Raw genomic sequence first — 27,132 nt, forward strand, 5'->3', positions numbered from 1 at the left:
ATGGTATATCTTTCCTTTTCTCCTTTGCTTTTCACTTGTCTTCTTTTCACAGCTATTGGTAAGGCCTCCTGAGACAGTCATTTTGCTTTTTTGCATTTCTTTTTCTTTGAGACGGTCTTGATTCTTGTCTCCTGTACAATGTCACCAACCTCCGTCCATAGTTCATCAGGCACTCTATCTATCAGATCTAGTCCCTTAAATCTATTTCTCACTTCCACTGCCCCACTCCTCACACACGCATATTCACTTCATGAGACCCAGCATGGCCCCCAGGTATGTTTTATCTTCTCAAGGACAGAAATACTGACATCTTCTTCCACAACTCCTAATCACACTTCCCACAAAAAAGTCCACTTTTCTGCTAGGAGTTTTTTATTTTCTCTCACCATTGCACTTCCTTCCACATCACATTTCATAGATAAAGCCTAATCTATAGCCTTCATTTCCCTTGCATGTATGCTCAGTTGCTTCAGTTGTGTCTGAGTCTTTCAGACCCTATGGACTGCAGCCCTTCAGGCCCCTCAGTTCATGGGATGGATTCTCCAGGCAAGAATACTGGAGTGGGTTGTTATTTCCTTCTCCAGGGAATCTTGCTGACCCAGCAATCAAACCCTGTTTCCTGCATTGCAGACAGATTTTTACCGACCTAGCCACCAGGGAAGCCCTCATTTCCCTTACCTTTCTTCTTACTTTTTGGTCACAATTTTAAAAACAAAACAAGAATTATAGCAAAAAAAAAAACTCCATTAACTTACAAAAAAGGGAGGCGGTGCTTTGCAGAGTGAGAAACCACAGCACAGAAACTAAAGTTTACCAAAAATGCCATTAGAGAGTGTCATCAATAGTGTCAACAATATAATTCAGGGAACTGGGAATCTGATTCTAGTCATTAATTTTGCACAGAAATAATCATTTTTATGCATAACCATCCCTAAGTGGTTGATGATTCCTGGACTCAGTGTTCCAGATGAAAGCATCTGTGCTAAACCCTATTAAAGTACTTCCAGAATCACTTCTTCACATCCCCACATTTCAGTAAAGAAGCCAAAATGTAGCTCAAAGTAATTACTTCAGACTAAGCCCTGATGCTAATGGCACTACCTAATTAGCATTGTGGCTCAGTGAGGAGCCAGAGTGTATTTTTAATGGCTTTAGAATGGTGATAAAATTAAAGTGGAATTGTGCAGAAGGAATATGTAATCCTATTACACTAATGCCTCAACATAAAGGGAATAGTGAGGAGGGTTGTATAGAATTGCATTACTTTGCTCTTGTCTCTGCATTTAATATTCCCAGTTTCTTGAGCTCTTGCCCTCTGGGAAGTGCACACCTGCCCCCTCTAAATCCCTTCTTTCCTGCAGGTGTCGGATCAGTTTCAGTCTCTCCATGAAGCTCTTTCTGACTATTAGGTGCATCTTTCTTTGAAAGCTGGTGGTGGTGTTATTTGAGCACCAAAAACTCAGTTGTTTTAAGCCACAATTCTATCTTCTTCTGTGGTAGTGCCTCATACAAGACATCTTCAAAAATTGATTTCAGGGACTTTTCTGGTGGCCAAGACTCCACTTTCTTAATGCAGGAGAGCTGAGTGTGATCACTGGTTAGGCAACTAGACACCAACCACATGCCACAACTGAGAGTTCACATGCCACAACTAAATATTCTACATGCCACAACTAAGACTTGATGCAGCCAAGTAAGTAAATACATAAAAATAAATCTTAAAAAAAGACAAGAAAATCAATTTCATTAGAAAGCATATGAGGATGATATGTAGAAAATAGCAAAATTCAGCTTTGTTCAATTTTTTGGAGAAATTATTGTGAATAGAGCACAATAATTAATTAAATTAAATTAAAACTATTGACCTGAAATTCTTAATCTTATTCAAAATGTTATTGAATTAACAGATATGCAGATAAATCAAACTTTCCAGAATTCCTTCCAGAAGAACGAAATTATCCTAATAAAGATCATATGAACTCTTTCTAATGAGAGTACCATCAAAGAACAATGAACAAAGGCCTCAAAGACATGAAATTACTCATTCATTCATTCATCCACCCACCTGTTTTGAAGCATTACGTGTTCATGACAGGTGTTAGGACACAGAAATAAAAATGTCATGGGTAGAATTCTTGACCTCATAAAGATACTGCCTCTGTAAATGCAGGAAGACAGAAATGCTGTTAGAACCAAATCATGAAGGATGATGTAAGCCATGGGAAGGTATTTGAATTTTATTATGAATTCTATGGGGAAGTGTTGAAGATGTTAAACAAGGAAGTAATGAGAATGATTGATGTTCTTGAAAGATCCTTCTGGGAGTTTTTGAGAGTGAAGACATGACCAAACAATTTTCAATATAGGAGAATTAGAAAGAGACCATCAGATATTTAAGATATTTTCTCCTAACAGAATTAAAAATAGGGATCTGTACCACCAGTTGGGAAGCTGAAAACATTTCTTGATGAACACTCGACCAGTTTAAAAGCTTTTTGGTCATGAATTAAAACAATTATGGACTTCTTGGCTTTGAAAATAATTTAAGTTTGAAAACAAAATTTTGGTTAGAGTTATATGAATTTTTATTAAACTAATGTGTAAAAAGAAGCTATGTTTATCTGATTTGTTGACTTAAACATGGAGCCTTTCAGAATAAATCAGCATTCAAAGGGAATTAAAAACATTTTGAAAGTGAAGTGAAAGTGTTAGTCATGTCTGACTCTGCGACGTCATGGAACTGTAGCTTGCCAGGTTCCTCTGTCCATGGAATTCTCCAGGCAGGAATACTGGAATTAGTAGTCATTCCCTTCTCCAGGGGATTTTCCCAATCCAGGGAAAGAACCCCAGTCTTCTGCATTGCAAGCGGATTCTTTACCAACCACCACAGAAGCCTTTATGGTTTAATAAAACTTTTTTGTTCTTTCATATAGGTTCTTATTAAGAACAAGGCACACTAAAATTTCATTTGTTTCCTTCACCTTTACTGTGTTCTCTGCCAAAAGTGGAAGTACTATTTTCATGTAGAAGAATGTATACAAAACAATTTATAAATTTCAATGAAAGTAATAAAATCTTGTCTAGACCTATAAAGGAAAGAACTTTACATACGCAAAAATTCTTTGGTTGACACACCATAGAAATTACAGATATTGCTTTGCACAGCTGTTACCTGCCCTATTGTAAATTTGGTTAAATGAAAATTATTCCTTAGTCCATATCTAATTCTTTCATCTCCTCTCACTCCTACCTTGGAACAAAAAGGACATTCCTAAGTTGGGCGTCTTGTGGGGTCCATAAAGATTGTGCTTGTGCACATAGCTTGTCCTCTCTTGTCTTGATGGTAGATTTATAGCCCCAAGTATCAAAGGGTCAAAATTCCATTGCCTATTAGTCCTAATAAAGCAGCAGGAGTTTCCTGAAGGGAATGCTGACAAGCCTAATTGTTCATAACTGGAGGGTGAAGGGTTCATTCTATCATTGAGATTTTAACCCTCTCTTTACTCATTTCCTTCTTGACTTAACAGATAAGAGTTGGATTCATAACAGAGGTATTCAGATTTTCAAGATAATGAAAGACTGTAGCAAGACTGAGATATTTATTTGGATTTGGTGATACAGTGATGGGTAATGTCAGAGGTCTGTGCAAGAGTGTCAGTGTCTGAGACAAGAGTCAGTGCTGAAGTGTGACTGTTTTGGAGGGTCAACCAAATGGGATAATGGATCAGCTACAGAAGAAAAGTCTCTTCCTAGTTTTCCTAAGAGTTCTGAAAAAAATATAAGAATGAAGAGACAGCTTATATATAAATGTCTTCAGAAAAATATGTATCATGCAAGCAGAGGACTTTGAAGACCAAATTTCTTAGAAATACTAGAGAAGTTTTCACAAACTACACTTGCTGTCATCCACAAATACTTCTTGGTATCTATTGTGAGAGGATGGTGTGACACTGACAATGCAAAGAGAATCTTATGATAGAAATCTAGGGAGGCAGGCTGTGTTCTTGTAAAGGTAGGAGGCATATCAAGGCAGAGCCTATGACAAGTGCTACAAGTCTACAGGAAAAAGGGGGACCAGTAGTAGACTCAAAGGAAATCACAGAGAATGATATGTATAGTACAAGGAAGGTCAGGAAAGCAATGAATGGGAATTTCAGGAAGGAGAAGATGACCAGCACTATTGATTACTCCAGAAAGTTAATGAGACTGAAGACTAAAAATGAGTAAGGCAGGAATATGTGGTTTTGGTTGAATGGGGATGATGAATGAGAAGAAGTAAACATTGTTTGACATGGGACAAATTTGAGATTATCATCATCATGTGTAAAAAAAATATTACCAAATTGAATTCAACCATACATATAAAGATAATACACCATCATGATCTAATGGGGTTTATCTCAACAAGACAAGATGGTGGTAAATACACATACCCATACACAAGGACACACATATGTGTAAATAATTGGCTTATCTATATTAATAGATACCATATTAACATAATAAGAAAAAATTTTAAAGTACTCACATGATCATCTAAATAGATGTAGAAATACATTTGACAAAAATCTATTATATATCCATTCATGATTTAATGAAACAACTCTCAGAAAATCAAAAATCAAAGGGAACTTTCTTGATAAAGCACATCTATAAAAACTATAAAACTAGTATCTTAGTGGAAAGTCTGAACAAAATTGGGAAAAAGATAAGGATGACTACTCTCATCATGTGTATTCAGCATTGTACTGGAGGTCCTAGCAAGTGTAAAACAACAAAGAAAAAATAAAATGCATACATATTGGAAAAGAATCAAAACTGGATTTACTCTCAAACAATGTGATCATGAAATTAGACATTGTAAAAAAATCTATATATAAAAAAGCTGTTACAACTAATAAGTGAATTTAGAAAGTGACTGGATAGAAAATGAATGAAGTATTTCCATATACTAGCAATGAGCAACTTCAAAATGAAATTAAAATAATATCATTTACAGTAGCCCCAAACATGACATACTTAGGGATACTTTTTATCAAAATATATGCCAAAGCTACACACTGAAATTTACAAAACATTGCTGAGAGAAATCAGTGAAGAAAAAATAAATGTAGACATATACCATGTTCATGATTCAAAACATCAAATGTGGCTAAAATGTCAATTCACTTCAAATTGATCTAAAGATTCAATGTAATTCTAATTAAAATCCCACCAGACTTGTTGACAAAAATTTTTTTTCCAAATTTTACAATGCAAATTTTGGGAATTCAAAGGACTTCGAATGGTTAGAGCAATTTTAATGAAAAGAAAATATTGGAGAACTTATATGTGATTTCAAAACTTACTGATTTGGTCTATGACATACGGACCAGAACAGCAGAGTAGAGACCTGAAGCAGACCCACATATGATTTGGCAATTGGAATACCAAACTGTATTACGGGGAAAGGATTATTATGTCAGTACATAGTGCTAGGAAATGGATATCCTTATAGGGAGAAAACTTCAACCTCAGTTATTCCCTTATGCCATGCCTGCGTGTGTATGAAGTCGCTTCAGTGGTGTATGACTCTTTGCGACCCTATGGACTGTAGCCTGCCAGTCTCCTCTGTCAATGGGATTCTCCAAGCAAGAATACTGGAGTGGGTTGTCATGTCCTCTTCCAGAGAATCTTCCCGACCCAGGCATTCTTTACCTCTGAGCCATTGGGGAAGCCCTCCCTCACCTTATATAATATTCAGAAATTAATTCTAAATGGCTGATAGACATAATCTATAAAACTTTTGGAAGAGACCAAAAATGGTGTTTTTGTGACGTTGAAGTAGGCAAAGATTTCTTAGACAAGAGAGTTAAAGCCCTAAACATAAAAGGAAAAGAAACTGATAAATTATCTTTCATCAAAGTGTAAAGCATTATAAAGAAAATAAAGATGAAAAGGCAAGCCTTAGACTGGAGGAAAATACCAGAGTAGATATGTAGGACTTGTATTCGAAATAGATGAAGACAGTTTATAGCATGATAGTAAGAAGCCACACAACCAACTTGAAAAATTGGGCTTAAGATTTGAACAACCATTTCAGAAAACTAGATCTAAAAATGACCAATAAACACATAAATGATGTTTGACATCATGATTTGTCAAGGAAATACAAATTAAAACACAAGAGCACGATTTGCCTGCTAGAATGGTCAAAATTAAAGACTCACAATATTAAGTGTGAGGTGGTGAGGGAACTGGACCTCTCAGACATTCTTATGTCTGAGTTTAGTTTACTAGCATAAACTAGTACAAGTATTTAAAAAATAATTGGTAGTTTTCAATGAAATTAAATATTAGCATAAGACATGTCCACAAAAAGACATGCAAGTGAATATTTATGAAAAGTTTATTCATAATATCCAAAATGGAGACAATCCAAAATGTCCATCAACAAGTGAATTTATGAATGAATTGTGGTATATCCATGCAATAAAATGATACTTAGCAATAAAAATCTATGAAATGCTGATACATACATTGATATGAATTCATCCTAAAAATATAATGCTGAGTGAAAGAAGCCAGACCAAAAATGCAGTTTGCATAAAGCTGTTCCTCATGCAGGGGAAGACAGGACTGAATTCAAAGGGACACTTCTAAAGGAGATGGAAAAGTATATATCAGACCAAAAGTATCTAAATGTATGCATATAACTTGTGCATTTTATTTCATGTAAATTATATCCAATAAAGTTGATTCATAAGTAAAAACATGGTAGACACATACATTGATATGAATTCATCCTAAAAATATAATGCTGAGTGAAAGAAGCCAGACCAAAAATGCAGTTTGCATAAAGCTGTTCCTCATGCAGGGGAAGACAGGACTGAATTCAAAGGGACACTTCTAAAGGAGATGGAAAAGTATATATCAGACCAAAAGTATCTAAATGTATGCATATAACTTGTGCATTTTATTTCATGTAAATTATATCCAATAAAGTTGATTCATAAGTAAAAACATGGTAGACACAAATGGTATGGCTTGGTTTTGTCTTTTAAAATAGGATTAATATTGTAGGTACCAAGCATAGTGTCCAATATAGCAAGACATGATATAATTAAAACTAACGGTAGAATCCTTTTGATGTTCAGTTGTTCACTAGCTAAGTCATCTCTGACTTTTTGTGACCCCTTGTACTGCAACACATCAGGCTTCCCTGAATTCTTTTTGTCCATGATGTATATTATATTTGAGTTCAGTTCTTAAAATATGAACCTCCACTGTAAATAACTAAGCAGTTTTTTTGGTTCATAAGTGAACTCTTAAAACCATTAGATTGTACATAATCAGATCAGATCAGATCAGTCGCTCAGTCGTGTCCGACTCTTTGCAAACCCATAAATCGCAGCATGCCAGGCCTCCCTGTCCATCACCAACTCTCGGAGTTCACTCAGACTCACGTCCATTGAGTCAGTGATGCCATCCAACCATCTCATCCTCTGTCGTCCCCTTCTCCTCCGGCCCCCAATCCCTCCCAGCATCAGAGTCTTTTCCAATGGGTCAACTCTTCACATGAGGTGGCCAAAGTATTGGAGTTTCATCTTTAGCATCATTCCTTCCAAAGAAATCTCAGGGCTGATCTCCTTCAGAATGGACTGGTTGGATCTCCTTGCAGTCCAAGGGACTCTCAAGAGTCTTCTCCAACACCACAGTTCAAAAGCATCAATTCTTCGGTGCTCAGCCTTCTTCACAGTCCAACTCTCACATCCATACATGACCACAGGAAAAACCATAGCCTTGACTAGACGGACCTTTGTTGGCAAAGTAATGTCTCTGCTTTTGAATATGCTATCTAGGTTGGACATAACTTTCCTTCCAAGGAGTAAGCGTCTTTCAATTTCATGGCTGCAGTCACCATCTGTAGTGATTTTGGAGCCCAGAAAAATAAAGTCTGACATTGTTTCCACTGTTTCCCCATCTATTTCTCATGAAGTGGTGGGACCGGGTGCCATGATCTTCATTTTCTGAATGTTGAGCTTTAAGCCAACTTTTTCACTCTCCACTTTCACTTTCATCAAGAGGCTTTTGAGTTCCTCTTCACTTTCTGCCATAAGGGTGGTGTCATCTGCATATCTGAGGTTATTGATATTTCTCCCGGCAATCTTGATTCCAGCTTGTGTTTCTTCCAGTCCAGCATTTCTCATGATGTACTCTGCATATAAGTTAAATAAACAGGCTCATTCCAAATAGCCTTAGACGTTATGAAACTCTTGTTTCTTACATTTCTTCTTGTTATTTTTTTAAGATTAAAATATAAAGTATGTTATATTGGCTGACTTCAGTATGCTGAATTTGTCTGACTCTATGGATGAGTATTGGACTTCCCTGGTGGCTCAGGTGGTAAAGCATCTGCCTACAATCTGAGAGACCCAGGTTCAATCCCTGGGTTGGAAAGATCCCCTGGAGAAGGAAATGGCACCCCACTCCAGTATTCTTGCCTGGAAAATCCCATGGATGGAGGAGCCTGGTCGGCTATAGTTCATGGGGTGGCAAAGAGTTGGACATGACTGAATGACTTCACTTTCACGTTCATGGATGAGAAAATTCTAGTTCTCCTATTTGCAGAATGAATGAGCTGAAACCAGTTAGTATTTATTTTTCACCAGAGAAACACTTGCCTTTGATACATTTTTTATAGACAGTGGGTGAATTTCAGATCCAAAAGACATGTTCAAGGAAAAATGAAGGAAGTGCTGGTTTTTTTTTTAATTTGTTTATTTAAATTAGAGGCTAATTATAATATTGTATTGGTTTTGCCATACATCAACATGAATCCGCCACGGGTGTACACGTGCTCCCCATCCTGAACCCCACTCCCACCTCCCTCCCCATACCATCCCTCTGGGTCATCCCAGTGTACCAGCCCCAAGCTTCCTGTATCCTGCATCAAACCTGGACTGGTGATTCGTTTCTTATACGATATTATACATGATTCAATGCCATTCTCCCAAATCATACCCCTCCTCCCTCTCCCACAGAGTCCAAAAGACTGTTCTATACATCTATGTCTCTTTTGCTGTCTCCCATACAGGGTTATTGTTACCATCTTTCTAAATTCCATATATATGCGTTGCTGCTGCTGCTAAGTCGCTTCAGTCATGTCCGACTCTGTGAGATCCCATAGACAGCAGCCCACCAGGTTCCCCTGTCCCTGGGATTCTCCAGGCAAGAACACTGGAGTGGGTTGCTATTTCCTTCTCCAATGCATGAAAGTGAAAAGTGAAAGTGAAGTCGCTCAGTCGTGTCCGACTCTTAGTGACCCCATGGACTGCAGCCTACCAGGTTCCTCCGCCCATGGGATTTTCCAGGCAAGAGGACTGGAGTGGGGTGCCATTGCCTTCTCTGTATATATGTGTTAGTATACTGTATTGGTGTTTTTATTTGCACTTTTGGTTAGTCTTTATTGCTTGTGTTGTACCTGCTTATTGGAGGATGGCAATTTAGTTTCACTGGTAACATTTTAGAAGCTACAACTTTATGGTAGAAATTTTTCAGAGGAAATTTTATTTGGCCATGGGCTCAGGTTTAGGCCAAAAAGTGTATCTTTTAAAATATGACTATTTTAAATATGATCATGATATTATTAAGATTTTTGAAAGACAGGATATGAATAAAATTTTTCTTTCATAAATTCAAATGAATGAATTAAATGCTTACTGTGTAAAGCCCTGGGATGGAATGGAAACACAGATAAGATACTCATTGCTCCTACAGAGCTAGAAAAATTAAATGATTTTCTTTATTTGGAAATTAATTCACACATGGTTTGGTGATTGGAAATATAGTAACAGTGCAATAGCATATCAGTGAGAAAATGAAATTGGCTGTAAACAAAATGGAAGCTTCCCTAATGGCTCAGTGGTAAAGAATCAGCCTGCAGTGCAGGAGACGTGGGTTTGATCCCTGGGTCAGGAGGATCTCCTGGAAGAGGAAATGGCAACCCACTCCATTCTTGACTGGAGAATCCCATGAACAGAGGAGCCTGGTGGGCAACAGTCCATGGGGTGTCAAAGAGTCGGACACAACTTAAGAGATTTAACACACACACCCACAAACAAGTCTCTGTGAAGTCGTTAGTAATATGAAGCTGCTAGTCCCTAAGTGTTAAGTAATAGTGAGGTCAGGACACCCATATATGCTTTAGAATGAAGTGTGGGCACAGAACACATGATTGCTGTGTGGAGGACACCTTTTGTACATTTAGTATATGGGCTTCCCTTCTCCAGGATAGATGCAGGTTCTGCCTCATTTGTCCCCTCAGCAAGGCACCTTCTCACAACTGCATTGTGATGGTCTGACCTCAATATAAATGCTGAATTAACAAGGAGAATGTTGAAAGTCAAATAAAGTTTTATCTTTTGGAACAAAAGTGTGTTTCATTGTGCTTTGCCTTCCAGTAAAGAGGAAATTAATAGACTTTCTGAGAGCTTAGAATGAGAGGAAGCAGTAGAGATCACTGTGGAAACAGGCCCAGAAAGCCCAGAAACTTACCCAGATTCACAGAGCACTGAAACTAAAAAGTTTGCAAAAAAAAAAAAAAGAGTCCTGATTAAAGTATTTTAAGAATCAGAACACCACCATCATTAGGAAGACCAGTCAGAGAGTAAATTGGACCAGTATGAAGTTATTATTTCAGGGCTAGAAAGAGACAGATCACTGCCATGGATAAAGGCTTAGGCTCCTGGGGTCAACTGGGCCCGAGTGACATTTCAGGTCTTCTGTTCAATTGCTCTGTGACTTTGGGCTATGTGACCATGTTTTCCAGCAGACAATGGGATAATAGCTCTTGCCTGCTTAGAGGGAAGATCATTTGGGGCCATCACTAATCACAACTGTTATTTGCAGTCTGACTCATACAGGAAACCAGAGACTATGTCTGAATTAAAAACTCAAAAAACTACTTTTGATAAAGACACAAAGATTTGGGGGATAAATTTGGTTTTTGTTTTATTTTTATCTGTGTTTGTATTTTAGTGTGTGTTCTTTGACTTTGTGGCCATGTCGTGGCTATTCACTCCCACACTCAGACTGCCTGGAGGACCAGGGTGGGGGGTGGGGCCCTGCAAACAGGATTCCTCATTCTCAGGATGCAGCACAGTATGGACCACTACAGCTGGACAAACTGGGGTATTTTCTACTGATTCCTGATTTTTCGCATTGGAAATACACTTGGGTTGATTTGATCAGAAATGTGAAAAGCAAATATGCAAACATACTGCATAATAAAATAGACCAGAATTTCTAGATTTTAACAGCTTTCCAATGTAAATATCCTTTCCACCAAATATAGACTTATGGGTCTATGGAGGGATTAGGTTTCAAAAACTGCATAACCTAAAGAAATGCATGGTTTACATGTATATAAGCCATGATTAAGCTGTATACATTATTTCTGCAATGCTGATAGACATGGTAGGCCAAGTTTTATATCCTGACATGAATAACGTTTGTATGTATGTCTCGAATACTCAGTGCTGGGCTCAATGTGGTTCTTGTTTCTACTTCAAAATGTTATTTATGGCATTTTTCCAAGGAGCTAGCTTTCCACGTGAGTGAAAATTCAAAATAAAAGAAAAAATCAAATTGAATATACATTAGGAAGTGAAGCTTTACAAAAAAATCTACAGGCTGTTTTTAACATGACACAGGTCTTTGTCCTCAAGGTAAAAATAATCTGAGGTTCAAGTGAAGAACTACAGAGCACTTTGTCCAGGTAGCTCTCTCCTCCATGATCTCTGGCCACTGTCAACTGCTGGGATGCCCAGTTCAAGTCCAGCTCAGGAGACCTTTCTCAATCTCCACTGTGGTCTGGACACGTTGTCCAGGCCAGTAAGTTGGGGATGATTACTTTCATTTTTCAGGAGTCACTGGCTTTCATTGCCTAATGTTTTAGGTGTTTTTTTTTTTTTTTTTTTTTTTGAGGAACAATTAACTTTAAAGGTGCTGGCAAGATTGTGTAGAGAGTGACTTATTCCTGACTTTCTACCCCCATCTACAACAATGATCAAATCATCATACCTTAAATATAAACCTTAAATATAAAGCTACATTGAGAGCAAGATGGGGAATGTGACCTGTTCTTTGGATGAGTTTTGTTTGGGCTAGAAAAAGATTTATTTCTTCTTGTTTCAGCATTATTTATACCCTTTAAATTGCACTGTGTTTTATAGGAGTTGCCTCTGCTGAAGGACTTTGACCCCAGCTATGAAGTGATCTATTTGAGGACAAGCTGTGGTCTGTGGGAAGCTGAGGCTGCAAAACATCTTCCACGGCCCCTGTGTGAACTCAGCTCAAAAAACAGATGGATTTTAATTTTTTTTTTAACTCTTAACTTTGAAATTATTTTAGCCAGAAAAAAAATTGGGAAAAAATTATGCCAACTAAAAAACTAGCACTGATACGATGTTATTAACTAATCTATAGGTCTTATCAAAACTAGACACTGTTTCCACTAAAGTCCTCTCTCTGATCCAAGGTCCAACCTAGAATGCTTGTGTGCTCAGTCACTTCAATCATGTCCGACTCTTTGCAACCCTGTGGACTGTAGCCCACAAGGCTGCTCTGTCCATGGGATTCTCCAGGCAAGACTACTGGAGTGGGTTGCCATGTCCTCCTCCAGGGGATCTTCCTGACCCAGGGATTGAACCTGCCTCTCTTACGTCTCCTGCATTGGCAGGTGGGTTCTTTACCACTAGCACACATAAAAATGCATCCATCCTAAGTGCACATTTCAATGAACAAATTTATATGCTATGTGACCCTACCAAAATTAGTAAGTAGAGCATTTCTACCAATCCCAAAAGTATTCCTTGTACTTGCATCACCCTGAAAAATCTATCGTATTCCTTCCCGGCTAGCCACTTGCAGCCCTGGTAATCACTGGCCTACTCTTTGTCACTACAAATGATTTATCAAGTATTTCAAATAGGTGGGGTCATGTAGCACATATACCTCAGCATCTGGCTTTTTATGTTCAGTATAGTTACTACTTGTTGGAGGGACTGATGCTGAAGCTAGAGCTCTAATATTTGGTCATCTGATGCAAACAGCCAACACATTGGAAAAGTCCCTGGTGCTGGGAAAGATTGAGGGCAGAAGGAGAAGAGAGCATCAGAGGATGAGATGGCTGGATGGCATCAGCAGTGCAATTTACGTGAACTTGGGCAAATTTCGGGAGATGGTGAGGGACAGGGAGGCCTGGTGTGCTAAAGTCCATGGGGCCGCAAAGAGTCAGACACAAAAGGGCAACTGAACAACAACTTAGTTACTTGGAGATGCATCCATGTTGTGGGATCAGTAGTTCTTTTCTTTTATTGCCAAGTTTGGAAGTACCATACAATTTATCTATTTGCTTGCCTGCTGATGGATGGCTTGTTCCTGGGTTTAAGATATCCAGAGGTGGAGTCATAGGGGAAGTGAACCCTTCCCTGCCCTTCTGCTTATTCTTCTAGGTAAAATTTTTGGCTAGCAAACATAAGTAAAGAGAACAGTAATAGAATGGACATCAGAACACCATTAGATACCTCTGGTTCATGTCCCTCTCTTTATGGTTGCATTGGGATGAAATTGCTTTGGGTTCAGGGCTTCTTCTTCCCCTGTTTTAAATCTGAGATGTAGGAGGCGGTCCTAAAATGGAGGAGGAATAGGACGGGGAGACCACTTTCTCCCCCACAAATTCATCAAAAGAACATTTGAACGCTGAGTAAATTCCACAAAACAACTTCTGAATACTGGCAGAGGACATCAGGCACCCAGAAAAGCAGCCCATTGTCTTTGAAATGAGATGTTTTATCAACACTGCTGTATAGATGGAGAAGTCTTGAGGCTACTATAAAAATAAGACTGAACAAAGGAAACTATTAGCAAGGTGAAAAGGCAGCCTTCAGAATGGGAGAAAATAATAGCAAATGAAGCAACCAACAAACAACTAATCTCAAAAATATACAAGCAACTCCTACAGCTCAACTCCAGAAAAATAAATGACCCAATCAAAAAATGGGCCAAAGATCTAAATAGACATTTCTCCAAAGAAGACATACAGATGGCTAACAAACACTTGAAAAGATGCTCAACATCACTCATTATCAGAGAAATGCAAATCAAAACCACTATGAGGTACCATTTCACACCAGTCAGAATGGCTGCGATCCAAAAGTCTACAAATAATAAATGCTGGAGAGGGTGTGGAGAAAAGGGAACCCTCTTACACTGTTGGTGGGAATGCAAACTAGTACAGCCACTATGGAGAACAGTGTGGAGATTCCTTAAAAAACTGGAAATAGAACTGCCTTATGATCCAGCAATCCCACTGCTGGGCATACACACTGAGGAAACCAGAAGGGAAAGAGACACGTGTACCCCAATGTTCATCGCAGCACTGTTTATAATAGCCAGGACATGGAAGCAACCTAGATGTCCATCAGCAGATGAATGGATAAGAAAGCTGTGGTACATATACACAATGGAGTATTACTCAGCCATTAAAAAGAATACATTTGAATCAGTTCTAATGAGGTGGATGAAACTGGAGCCTATTATACAGAGTGAAGTAAGCCAGAAGGAAAAACATAAATACAGTATACTAACGCATATATATGGAATTTAGAAAGATGGTAACGATAACCCTGTATACGAGACAGCAAAAGAGACACTGATGTATAGAACAGTCTTATGGACTCTGTGGGAGAGGGAGAGGGTGGGAAGATTTGGGAGAATGGCATTGAAACATGTGAAATGTCATGTATGAAACGAGATGCCAGTCCAGGTTCAGTGCACGATGCTGGATGCTTGGGGCTGGTGCGCTGGGACGGCCCAGGGGGATGGTATGGGGAGGGGTGAGGGAGGAGGGTTCAGGATGGGGAGCATGTGTATACCTGAAATTTAAAAATGGAAAAATAAAATTAAAAAAAAAAAAAAAAAGACTGAAAACCAGAAGCAGGAGGCTTAAGTCCAAATCCTGAGAACACCAGAGAACTCCTGATGCCAGGGAACATTAATTGACAGGAGCTCATCAAACGCCTCCGTACCTACATTGAAACCAAGCACCACCCAAGAGCCAATAAGTTCCAGAGCAAGACACACCACTCAAATTCTTCAGCAACACAGGAACACAGCCCTGTGTTCCTTCAATATATAGGCTGCCCAAAGTCACTCCAAACCCATTGACATCTCATAACTCATTACTGGACACTTCATTGCACTCCAGGGAGAAGAAATCCAGCTCCACCCACCAGAACACCAACACAAGCTTCCCTAACCAGGAAACCTTGACAAGCCACCCATACAACCCCACCCACAGCGAGGAAACTCCACAAAAAAGGGAACTCCACAGACTGCCAGAATATGGAAAGGCCCAAACACAGCAATATAAACAAGATGAAGAGACAGAGGAATACTCACCAGGTAAAGGAACAGGATAAATGCCCACCAAACAAAAGAGGAAGAGATAGGGAATCTACCTGATAAAGAATTCCAAATGATGATAGTGAAAATGATCCAAAATCTTGAAAACAAAATGGAATCACAGATAAATACCCTGGAGACAAAGACTGAAAGGTTTAACAAGGACCTCAGTTCAGTTCAGTCGTTCAGTCGTGTCCAACTCTTTGCAACCCCATGAATTGCAGCACACCAGGCCTCCCTGTCCATCACCAACTCCCGGAGTTCACTCAGACTCCGTCCATCGAGTCAGTGATGCCATCCAGCCATCTCATCCTCTGTCGTCCCCTTCTCCTCCTGCCCCCAATCCCTCCCAGCATCAGAGTCTTTTCCAATGAGTCAACTCTTCGCATGAGGTGGCCAAAGTACTGGAGTTTCAGCTTTAGCATCATTCCTTCCAAAGAAATCCCAGGGCTAACTCCTTCAGAATGGACTGGTTGGATATCCTTGCAGTCCAAGGGATTCTCAAGAGTCTTCTCCAACACCACAGTTCAAAAGCATCAATTCTTCGGTGCTCAGCCTTCTTCATGGTCCAACTCTCACATCCATACATGACCACAGGAAAAACCATAGCCTTGACAAGATGCATCTTTGTTGGCAAAGTAATGTCTCTGCTTTTTAATATGCTGTCTAGGTTGGTCATAACTTTCCTTCCAAGGAGTAAGTGTCTTTTAATTTTATGGCTGCAGTCACCATCTGCAGTGATTTTGGAGCCCCAAAAAATAAAGTCTCACACTATTTCCACTGTTTCCCCATCTATTTCCCATTAAGTGATGGGATCGGATGCCATGATCTTCGTTTTCTAAATGTTGAGCTTTAAGCCAACTTTTTCACTCTCCTCTTTCACTTTCATCAAGAGGCTCTTTAGTTCCTCTTCACTTTCTGCTGTAAGGGTGGTGTCATCTGCATATCTGAGGTTATTGATATTTCTCCCAGCAATCTTGATTCCAGCTTGTGCTTCTTCCAGTCCAGTGTTTCTCATGAGCTACTCTGCATATAAGTTAAATAAACAGGGTGACAGTATACAGCCTTGATGTACTCCTTTTCCTATTTGGAACCAGTCTGTTGTTCCATGTCCAGTTCTAACTGTTGCTTCCTGACCTGTATACAAATTTCTCAAGAGGCAGGTCAGGTGGTCTGGTATTCCCATCTCTTTCAGAATTTTCCACACAGTCAAAGGCTTTGGCATAGTCAATAAAGCAGAAATAGATGTTTTTCTGGAACTCTCTTGCTTTTTCCATGATCCAGCGGATGTTGGCAATTTGATCTCTGGTTCCTCTGCCTTTTCTAAAACCAGCTTGAACATCTGGAAATTCACGGTTCACGCACGGCTGAAGCCTGGCTTGGAGAATTTTGAGCATTACTTTACTAGCTTGTGAGATGAGTGCAACTGTGCGGTAGTTTGAGCATTCTTTGGCATTGCCTTTCTTTGGGATTGGAATGAAAACTGACCTTTTCCAGTCCTGTGGCCACTGCTGAGTTTTCCAAATTTGCTGGCATATTGAGTGCAGCACTTTCACAGCATCATCTTTCAGGATTTGAAATTGCTCAACTGGAATTCCATCACCTCCACTAGCTTTGTTCGTAGTGATGCTTTCTAAGGCCCACTTGACTTCACATTCCAGGATGTCTGGCTCTAGGTCAGTGATCACACCATCGTGATACATCATTACAATGGCTTTGGCTGTTTTTAATCTTCTTAGCACTGTTTCCTTACACACCTGCATGAGAATGTGCTGCAGTAGCAGTGATTTTATTTGCATGGATTCCTTGAGTCCATGCTGTGTAAAAAGTTTAGACAGATGGAGATCAAAGAAAAAACATGCTGTATTCCGTATCTTTATGGTCATAAAGCTAAGAGAAATATGAACAGAAAACTCAAATTCTTGTTCACTGTTTACTGCCTCTGGCCATTTTAGCTCTGCGAGCCTTACTTGTGATATGGGAACAATGCTTGCTGACCTGCCAACATCACAAAGATCCTTCAAGGATAAAATAAGATGGATAGAAAAGCCCCACATAAGCTATGAAATGATATACAAATACATAATGGGTCTATTTATGTATGTTTAAATATTCTAGCAAATTAAATACAATAATAGAGAATTTTTATACATAACAGGTTACAAACCAATTAGCAGAACATCATTTTGAGAAAACACTTAGCACCTAAATCATACTGATATATACATATTATATACTTTCCTCATTTCATTCTTTTCCACAATTAAGGGAGAATTGTGCATGCTCAGTCACTTCAGAGGTGCCCAACTCTTTGCAACCCCATGGTCTGTAGCCTGCCAGGCTCCTCTGTCTGTGTAATTCTCCAGGCAAGAATACTGGAGCGGGTTGCCATTTCCTATTCCAGGATGTCCCCAACCCAGGGATCAAAACTACATCTCCCACATTCGTAGGTGGATTCTTTACCACTGAGCCACATGGGAAGCCCAAGGGAGTCTTTGCTTCCTACCATTACAACATTCTCAATATTTCTAAAAGTGCCCTTGATGTTCCCCCAAAGCACTGCTGTCTACTTTGTTTCTGGCTCTCATCACTGATGTCTCTGGTCCTTGGGCTTTGCTTTGCCATACCTTGTCCTACACCATGGTGATTCTTTCTGCCATGGACCCAGAGTGGCAGTGCACCAATGTTGTGTGCTGTAGATGCTATATTGCTTGAAATCTGACTGTGTCATTTATGTGCTTAAAGCCCTTTCCTGGCTCCTACCTGCCTTCAAAATAAAGGGCAGACTCCTCATTAGGCCTCAAAGGTCCAGTTTCTTTTAGCCTTTCTCTTTTTCTTTCCCTGGCCTCACTTCTCACATTTAGCCAGTGGTTGATACTCCCACTATATTTGATCTTGAGTTATTCCCTTGTTCCCTGCTTTCTTTCAAGCCTAAGGTTTTGTATATGCTCTTCTCTCTAAGTCACCTGCAGTCATCTCATGAATTCTTCATCATCCTTCTTGTGCTAGCTGCAGCCTGGGCTGCAGATTTGAGTCTCTGGGACTGGTTGGCTGATTCATCAGAGAAATTATAATGCAGCCAACTGGCCTAGGGTTTGTCTTCTCCTCTGTGTATACTCTCTATGTTCAGCTGTTTTCACTTAGGGGTTTTGAATCAGCCTCTTCTTCGGATTCTGTTTTATCTTTCAGTATCCAATATATGAGGCTTCCCAAGTGGTAAAGAATCTGCCTGCCAATGTAGGCAATGCAGGAAATACAGGCTCAATCCCTGGATCAGGAAGATCCCCTGGAGGAGGAAATGGCAACTCACTCCTGTATTCTTGCCTGGGAAATCCCATGTCCATAGGGTTGCAAAGAATTGAATGTGACTGAGAGACTGGGCACACATGTACACACATCCTATATTTATATTTTAAAATAGTTTGTAAAAGGCCCTTCAGGGCTGCGCATTGCCTAAGTTCATTCTTTTTGTGACAAGCATTTATTCTGTACTAGCTATGTGCCAGGGACGATTCTCATTTTAGGAGGCTCCAAAGATACATGAATGATACTGCTGATTTGCATCAACATGAATGGACTTGGAGGGCATTATACTAAGTGATATAAGTCAGACAGAGAAAGACAAATACTGTATGATATCATTTATATGTGGAATTTAAAAAATAAAACAAATTATGAATATAACAAAAAAGAAATAGACTCATATATAAAGAGCAAATTAGTGGTCACTATTGGGGAGAGGAAAGGAGGGAGGGGCAATATAGAGGTAGGGAATTAAGAGGTACAAACCAATAAGAATGAAATAAGGGATAAAGATATATTGTACAATGCCAATATTTCATAACTATAACCTTTTAAAAATTGTGAATCATCATACTGTAGACCTGTAACATATATAACACTGTACATCCATATTTTTTTAGAAAAACAAATAAATAATAATCATTGTATTATAGACACTCAGAAATACCAGTGGATAAAAACATGCTAGATAAGCAAAACTTTGTTTTAGTTGCAGAGGGTAGAGATTAGTTGATGGCTTTGAGTCCTACCTCCATCACTTTCCAGACTCCTGGATAAGAGTCTCTTAACTCTATAACTCAAAACTCTGAACTTCATAACTCTGTAAAACAGATTTATGACTCTGTTACGACTCTGTGTAGCACATTTGCTTCACACAGGGACCAATAAATATTAAACACAGTAAATATCAGATTTTGTTATTAAATTGAAACTTCTCTGACTGAAGTGGTCAGCAGCACCAAACTGATTAAATCTATTAAGTAAATTTTTGGCCATGTCATGAGACCGGGGATGGAACCTAAGCTCCCTGCTGTGGAAGCTTAGAGTCCTAACCACTGGGCCGCCCAGGAATTCTCTAAAGGTATTAATTTATAGAGAATAGATATTATTATTCTGGCATCTCTGGCTAAATTGTTCATACAGTATATTGAGGAAAAAAGCTGAAATGAACATAAAGAACCTGAACCCCAGTTGACTGTTGACACTTTGACAGTAAATGATGAAAGTTTCATGCAAGTCATTTCATTTTTCTTATTTGTAAAACTACAAGAGCTCATATGGTCCCTTCTAATTATACTAGAATTTTGGCATCTCTTGAATGATTTTAAAATTGGTTTCAAGAACTGAAATTATATTCTACTTGATTCTCACATCTCCTATCTCTATATTTCCTAGTAGGATAAAGGGAAATATTTTCTTGTACATAATCCTTTCTTTGTAAGTAACTTGCTAGGATAAGAGTTTCACAGTTCAGGAAGAAACATTATTGTAGCCATGGAACAGTATATTGAAGGTTAATTTGAGCTTTGGTGCAGTGGAGACATTTATGAGTGCATTCTTTGACTGGTTGAACAACTTCTTTCCTTCAGAATCTGCCTTTGAATATCAAAGGAGACATCAAAGGTCGTTCTGCCTCTCTGTAGATGCTACTGGTTATTAAGGTGTACACGAAACACTTCATTTGTTCAAGGGAGTGCATTCCAGGGAGAACGCATAGACACAAATTCTCTTTGTTGTTTTTGTTAAACTGTAATCTTTCCCAATGTGAGCTGTGTCTTTGCTACTTTGGTCAGCTGAGAAATCTTTTTTTCCTACTGTTGAAAAGAAAATCATATTTTTCAACTTTTATTCTAAAAACTTTGAATTCAAATTCTTTCTTAAAGCTCTGAGTCTCTTCTTATCCTTTATTGTGTAAGAAAATAATCTTACTATGATTCATATTTTAGAAGAAATTTTATATAAAGCTATTTTGCAACTTATGGCTGTAATGTAGTTACAGTTCTTTGCAATGTGATTATTTTGGTTACTATGGGCACTATTTAGGCAAAAAGTTATTAAGTGTTTATACATTCTGTGAAGGGCTTGAGACTCTAATAGGATATTTTCATTTCAAACACCAGAATTAAGATGAGGAAATGACATTTTCCAAGTGGTTCTTCTCCTTGATCCTGCTGTCCATATGCCATGCTTAATTAGCTCTAGATGGTAAGAAAACATAAAGGGAGAGCGAGAGAGAGAGAGAGAGAGAGAGAGAGAGAGAGAGAGAGAGTTAGCAGGGGTGATAAGAGAAAATTTTAATTGGAAGAACAATAAAGGTCATGTAAATTCATTTCAGCTTGGTAAATATTCATTGATCATCTTGTTATATTTAAGGTATATAGCTGTCATTTGGTAGTTCAAATGGATAAGAAAGAAAATTCCTTGATTACCCAGGTACTCACAAACTTGTGAGAGAGATGGATAGACACACTTTTTACTACTACCAGGCTGATTATGGTAAAGGCTGTTATATAGACACTGAGGATCTCTGTACACAAAAGTTAAGGGCAGAAGCTCCTAAAGACAGACCTGGCCAAGCCAAACTCTGCACTATATATTTTGTGTAACTTTGGATAAGATATTGACTATTCTTAAGACCCAGTTTCCTCATCTATAAGTGGAGACAATAATGTTGACCTCTAAGGGTCAGTGTGAGGATCACAGGCATAAAAGGATTATATAATTTTACACACAGAAGATTATATGCATAAGTAGTTATATGCATTGGCACAATGTCAGACATTTAGTAAGAGTTCACAAAATGGTAACTATGTGGTGAAACTCCAGAGAAGGAGGAAATCAAATCCTACTGGGGTTTTGTAGACACCTTCTCAGAGAAGGTGATGTCAACAACAAACTGGCGCTTGCCAAGAGCATTTGCCAGTGACTGAACAACCACAAGAACATTTGCCATCTGCCTCTGCAGAGATTGAACTCTGTGCTGCTGCAGCTGCCAACTTTCAACACCGCCTAAGGGGAATTCATGGTGGAGAGTGAAGCATTTTTCTGTGTTCCAGGGAAACTGGTGGAAGAGATCTTTAGATAGTTAGATATTTTCAGGAACTGATTTCATGATCCCAATCCTTGCATCTCTTTATATCTAGACAATCACTGAATCCCTTCATGGTTACATCAGCTCCTCATGACTAGCAGAAAACCTTTTGTAAAGTAAGCACTTGATTACATGAACTCCCCTTCACCAAAATTTTATATATTGCCCTTTCCCCACTGCCTCTTTGGATCAGTGTCTCGGAGCTATGTGAGGTGCTGTCTTCTGAGCTGCAGCCCTCATTTTGCCCCAAATAAAACTTAACTTGCAACTCTCAAGTTGTACATCATTTTAGTCATCAGTGACATTTTATTTTGGTCTTAAATATTGAGCAGGTCTCAGGAGCCATGGAAGGGAAAGGAATTCAGGGCACAGGAAACTGTGTATTCAGAGGTTGCAAGATATACAGAAGAAGAACCTAGACAGCATTAGTAGAGGAGATTTGGGTGTGTCTGCCATGGGAGATTATTTGGATATGTAGCTCATGGTTAGGTTTTGGAGGCTTTGAATGACAATAAATTTAGACCTTAGTGAGAGTTACATATTTGGGATGAGTTTCATAGTTTTCAAAGAGCCTTCTCAAACATTTAAAAGAACTTTATAGTCTGTGAGGTAGGTTAGGCAACTATTACATAATCCCATTTTATGCCTAAAGAAATTTAGCTTCAGAGAGGTTAAATGTCCTGTTCCAGACCACAGAAAGAGTAATGGTAGATCTAGAACTGGGTCTCAAATTGTTTGAGCTAGATAAATGTTTTGCCCAAGAAGCTACCTGTGATTGCTGTGATTGCTATGTGCAGGTATTAAGGGGAGAGATAACGGGGGCCAGAAATAAGAAACTTCCATGGAAAGTGGAAAAGGAAGCACAGACTGAAAAGCCTCTGTGAAGGTAGAATCAACAAGCTGGAAGGGCTGGTTAACTATGGAGGGTAAACTAAGAGGAAGCAGTTTAGGGCTCTGAGGTTTGGAATCTGATTAACTGAGAAGGTGAATGCTAATGCTCAGGGAGTTTGAAGTGCTTTTATTGTTGGAATGCTGGCTGTCTTTGCAGCAGCAAATCTTGGAGCAGTTGGCAGAAATAGAAAAGTAACTAATGGCATTTGAATAGTGTCTTATGTTTACACATCACAATCAGGTTCTTTATCTCATGATTTATTTGAGTAGCTGAAAACACCTGATATAATGATTAAGTATTGTTTCTAGTTTTTTGTTCTTCTCATCTATCAAATGGATATTATAATGATTTGCCCCCTGGAATTATATTGTATGAGAAATATATTTGAATTACAACAGTGTCTGGCACATAGAAATTGTTTTCCATCATTGCTTTGATTTTGTTGTTGTTAAGTTCCAGTTCTGCAGATCATATATAATGGATTGATGAGGAAAACCCCAAAGGCCAGTTTTTATAGGGGTGAGGGGCAGAGTGAAGAGATTAAGTAACTCAACTCCTGGAGTGTTCTCTGTATTAATTTATGAATTTCAGCCTCCAACTAGAGGAGGGAAGCCAGATCATTTTTGGCTTATTTTCTGTTTTATTATGGGTTGAAAAAGAGAAATAGAAACCTTGGAATAGAGGTTGTTTATTTAACCATTGATCACTCTACTCCTTCATTTCTATGAGAAGCTAACTTTTAATTGAAAAATTACTTGATCCCCTCAGATTCACTTCTTGAGGGAATGGAATTTTTCGTGGGGGAAGAATTGTCAAACAAGGGAGAACCTCATACATAAAATTCCTCCAAATAATACCCCTAATATACTTTCTGGGAAGTAGAATACAAGAAATTTACTTCAATATCACATTTTAAAAGAAATCCCCAAACCTGGAGTTTGTTGTTTTAGGAGAAAAGAAACCACTTCTGATTTTATCCATTTTGTTAAGACCTGGTCTTTACAAGGATGTATCTTGCCTGAGGACAGTGTTACCTTAAAATGTAAATTATGGGAGTAGGTCTGATGAGGTCAACCTCCAGACATTCTTTGGATTCATTGGAGAGTATATAACTTCATTGTCAACACTAGCAAGCGGGTACTCTTCCTGCCCCCTTCTGATGCCTATGTCAGAAGCTTTCTCTATCTCCTTTATACTTTAATAAAACTTTATTATACACACACACACACACACACACACACACACAAATAACAGAAGTTGAGAAAATGAGCCTTCAGGGGCACTTATCCATTCAGCTCCGCCCTTTTGAGCACCTTATCCCACACTGTCATTCTCTCTCTTTCTACTGTTTAACTCCTAAAGAAATTTCAGGAATAACCAGAGTTTAGTCTTTGTGGTGTTGAGCCGAAAATAATACCCATAAGGGAGTCTGGGCTGAGACGGAGAGTATGCTTAGGAGAGTTCTAGCAATTTAGTATCACAAATTCTATTGACTGAAAATCAAAGTTAGACTTTTATCTCAGAAAAATGTATGTGTGCACATATATGCAAAATGTTACTAATCACTTCAAGGGCTGTGGACTCCCTTAACCCCTTCTTGGCGCAGGAACTGTGCCTGTTTCCTGAGTGCAGGTCAGGAAGCAACAGTTAGAACTGGACATGGAACAACAGACTGGTTCCAAATAGGAAAAGGAGTACATCAAGGCTGTATATTGTCACCCTGCTTATTTAACTTCTATGCAGAGTACATCATGAGAAAAGCTGGGCTGGATAAAGCACAAGCTGGAATCAAGATTGCCGGGAGAAATATCAATAGCCTCAGATATGCAGATGACACCACCCTTATGGCAGAAAGTGAAGAGGAACTAAAGAGCCTCTTGATGAAAGTGACAGTGGAGAGTGAAAAAGTTGGCTTAAAGCTCAACATTCAGAAAACGAAGATCATGGCATCTGGTCCCATCACTTCATGGGAAGTAGATGGGGAAACAGTGGAAACAGTGTCAGACTTTATTTTGGGGGGCTCCAAAATCACTGCAGATGGTGACTGCAGCCATGAAATTAAAAGACACTTACTCCTTGGAAGGAAAGTTATGACCAACCTAGATAACATATTCAAAAGCCGAGACATTACTTTGCCAACAAAGGTCCATCTAGTCAAGGCTATGGTTTTTCCAGTAGTCATGTATGGATGTGAGAGTTGGACTGTGAAGAAAGCTGAGCGCCGAGGAATTGATGCTTTTGAACTGTGGTGTTGTAGAAGGCTCTTGAGAATCCCCTGAACTGCAAGGAGATCCAACCAATCCATTCTAAAGGAGATCAGTCCAGGGTGTTCTTTGGATGGACTGATACTAAAGCTGAAACTCCAATACTTTGGCCACCTCATGTGAAGAGTTGACTCATTGGAAAAGACTCTGATGCTGGGAGGGATTGGGGGCAGGAGAAGGGGACGACAGAGGATGAGATGGCTGGATGGCATCACCGACTCGATGGACAAGAGTTTGGGTGAACTCTGGGAGTTGTTGATGGACAGGAAGGCCTGGTGTGCTGCAATTCATGGGGTTCCAAAGAGTCAGACATGATTGAGTGACTGAACTGAACTGAACTGAACTGAGAGTATCTCAGGGCTTGCCAAGCTCATGATTAGGAGCTAACAGAGAAGTGCTAAGTCATTTCAGTCATATCCAACTCTTTGCAACCCCATGGACTGTAGCCCATCAGATTCCTCTGTCCATGGAATTCTCCAGGCAAGAATACTGGAGTGGGTTGCTATTTCATTCTCCAGGGGATCTTCCTAACCCAGGGATTGAATCTGTGTCTCTTGTCTCCTGAATTGGCAGGCAGGTTTTTACCAGTAGTGCCACTTGGGAACAGAGAAGAGAGGAAGATAAAAAGTAAATATGGTGCTTGTGGGTGAATCCAGTCCAAATCTTGCTGAAAGAGACTCAGTTTGGTGTATTCTTGATTCTTCTCATTTTCTCCATTGGCTAAACACCTGGACAGTTTTCTCAGTACATACCACTTCTGTCAGAATTGTTAGTATAGTAACAAAGGACCTGATGTTATGAGAGATAAGGAGAAAAATGGGGAAAAAAGACATGATCTGAGTTGGTCATTTGCTCTCTGTGCCAGTTAGGCACATTTAACTATTAGAAAATATATAAGGCCATGGACATTTTCTAAGTATCAAAGCAAGTTTCTTTTGGAGTTGTTAATTCATTAGGCCTTACAGGAGGATTTTCCCAGAGGATCCCATTCAAGTTCAAAATTTTGAGAGAAGCAGAGAAATATCCTCTGAGGAAAAATATTATTGAAAAAACAATAAAAGGGTAGGGGAAAAGCAAAAGTGGGTGGACTGTAAGGGTGAGGGAAATGGTTGCAAGATTTTAGGATTAGATACAATTCTTTTTGTCTCCTCTCTACCCTTTCAGTTCAGTTGAGTTGCTGAGTCATTTCTGATTCTTTGTGACTCCATGGACTGCAGCACGCCAGGCTTCCCTGTCCTTCACCACCTCTTGGAGTTTGCTCAAACTCGTGTCCATTGAGTCAATGAGGCCATCCAACCATCTCATCTTCTTTTGCCCCCTTCTCCTCCTGCCCTCAGTCTTTCCCAGCACCAGGGTCTTTTCCAGTAAGTTGTTTCTTTGCATCAGGTGGCCATCTACCCTTTAATATGTAGTTAATTTGCATGCAGTTTGCACATGGAAATTACCTCTGGATATAACCACAGAATATATGCAAAATTTGATATTGAATAGAAAGTAAACAGTCACATATTCTAAAGCTGTGAGGCCTGCAGCCTCCTGCCTCTCCCCTTTACTTGTCCTCGGTCAGTTGGCAAGCTAATGTACAGACATGGACTGAGAAGGCCCTACCCTCTGTCTGCCCATTCTGGAAGATTATATTCTGGTAACCAAGGAGGAGAATTCTCTGCATATCATCAAAGAATCTATGCAAAAGTTGACATTGGAAAGAAAGTAAATTATCACATAATTTAAAGTTGTGGCCTGAAGATCACAGAGAAAATGACACATGATGTAAAGCAGGAGGCCACTGAGCCCACCTTTGATGCTTATTAACTTTGTGACTTTGTAGAAATCACATAACCTAACCTGACCATGGTATTTCTTCCTTTTTTTAGTATAAGACAGTGACCCCCAATCTTTTTGGCACCAGGGACTGGTTTCGTGCAAGACCATTTTTCCCTGGACCCAAGAAGGGGGGATGGTTTAGGGATGATTCAAAGGCATTATATTTATTGTGTGATTTATTTGTATCTGTTATTACATCAGCTCCACCTTAGATATCAAGCAGTAGATCCCAGAGGTCAGAATCTCTGGTATAACAGATTATTTGGAAGATATTAAATAACATAAAATAACTCATTTACTCTTCTGAACAG

General features: G+C 39.1%; 1 long non-coding RNA gene across 1 annotated transcript in view; it reads left to right on the plus strand.

Annotated features, from left to right (window-relative positions):
• Window positions 1–12,400, plus strand: part of LOC133248936 (uncharacterized) — an 87,105-nt gene extending 74,705 nt beyond the window's left edge. The window contains exon 4 of the long non-coding RNA XR_009736785.1: window positions 12,216–12,400. This is a non-coding gene — a long non-coding RNA (uncharacterized LOC133248936). The remainder of the gene's footprint in view (window positions 1–12,215) is intronic.
• Window positions 12,401–27,132: the final 14,732 nt, after the last annotated feature.

This window comes from Bos javanicus, chromosome 5, assembly GCF_032452875.1.
Source record: "Bos javanicus breed banteng chromosome 5, ARS-OSU_banteng_1.0, whole genome shotgun sequence".
NCBI classification, from domain to species: domain Eukaryota; kingdom Metazoa; phylum Chordata; class Mammalia; order Artiodactyla; family Bovidae; genus Bos; species Bos javanicus.